A 1434-nucleotide genomic window follows, 5' to 3' on the forward strand; every position below is an offset into this window, starting at 1 on the left:
ATGGAAGGAATGATCAGAAAATCAAGAGATTGGGAAGAATTGGCTTGTTTAGATGACCAGTACGGGTGAGATTAACTAGACGGAAAGTAAAGCAACTGCAAGCTATATGTGGTGGCACTTCAAATAGGAGTAGTGGGAACTAACATGAAAAGAAAAAAATGATTACAGTTGGCAGGCAAAGGAGGGATCTGTGCAGGAAATAACTTGGCTGAATAAATAGAATGAGCTAAGACTAGATTATCCAAACACGAGATTCATTTCTAAATCAGACAGAGCTGAACTTAACAACAACTCTATCTACTTGTAGTTTCCTCTCTGTATAAATTTTACACTGCTAGTGAGCATGGCTTTACAGTTATCTGCAAATCTTACTCCTGAAAACGAGAATATAGACGGCTCCCTGATTTGGAGGAACTGAGAATGGAAATTACATTGTTGCATGAGGTCAAATTTTCCTCAGGTTTATCTTACACATTTAGAATATTAAAAAAAATAAACTGGGGATAGCAATGAGGGAGATCAATGCACAGGTCAACTAATATTTATTGGCAGAAGAGCAAGGGAAAAAATGTGATGGTGTTTTGTTTTTCATCAACAGCTCCAATCTCTTCATCCTCCCTCCAAGCCAACTTTATTCCCAGATGGTGTTTAAATTCTAAGATTTAAAGAAATATAGTCTTTCCAGGAGCAGTAGCTCATGCCTGTAGGAAGGTTGCCTGAGGCCAGGAGTTTGAGACCAGCCTAGGCAACATGGTGAGACTCAAATCTTTTTTTTTTTTTTTTTTTCTGAGACAGAGTCCCCCTCTGTCACCCATGCTGGAGTGCAGGGGCGCTTGAACCTCCGTCTCCTGGGTTCAAGCGATTCTCCTGCCTCAGCCTCCCGAGTAGCTAGGATTACAGGCGTATGCCACCACACCTAGCTAATTTTTGTATTTTTAATAGAGATGGGGTTTCACCATGTTGGTGAGGCTGGTCTGGAACTCCTGACCTCAGGTGATCTGCCTGCCTCGGCCTCCGAAAGTGCTGGGATTACAGGCGTGAGCCACCACTCCCGACCAAGACTGAAATCTAAAAATTTTTAAAAATAAATAAATAAATAAATAAATAAAAATGTTACAGCTCAGCTCTTTTAGAATTTGTCTAGCAGATGTCTTAGTCTTCACCAGGACACCCCCCCTACCCCCACCACCCCACCAAAAAATGTTTTATCCAGGATAAAACTGCTTGCCTTATTATTTTCTTAATTTCATGCTGTAATCATTTATACAGTTTCCCAACTTTTTTAGCATTAATCTTTCAAAATACAGTTATCTTATCTCAGTTTGTGATCCTGATCATATGTCAAGTAACATAATTTTGTGACTCATACTTTCGGAATATTTTGTCTTAGCTTCCTGATTTCTATACACACATATACAAAGAAATCTCCATTTT

General features: G+C 39.3%; 1 non-coding gene across 1 annotated transcript; it reads left to right on the forward strand.

Moving 5' to 3' along the window:
- Nucleotides 1-1114: 1114 nt before the first annotated feature.
- On the forward strand, nucleotides 1115-1175 carry LOC112130559 (U7 small nuclear RNA). Its single transcript, XR_002912806.3, has one exon. It is a non-coding gene; the product is annotated as a U7 small nuclear RNA (small nuclear RNA).
- The last annotated feature ends 259 nt before the right edge of the window (nucleotides 1176-1434 follow it).

This window comes from Pongo abelii, chromosome 22, assembly GCF_028885655.2.
Source record: "Pongo abelii isolate AG06213 chromosome 22, NHGRI_mPonAbe1-v2.0_pri, whole genome shotgun sequence".
In the NCBI taxonomy this organism is placed as follows: domain Eukaryota; kingdom Metazoa; phylum Chordata; class Mammalia; order Primates; family Hominidae; genus Pongo; species Pongo abelii.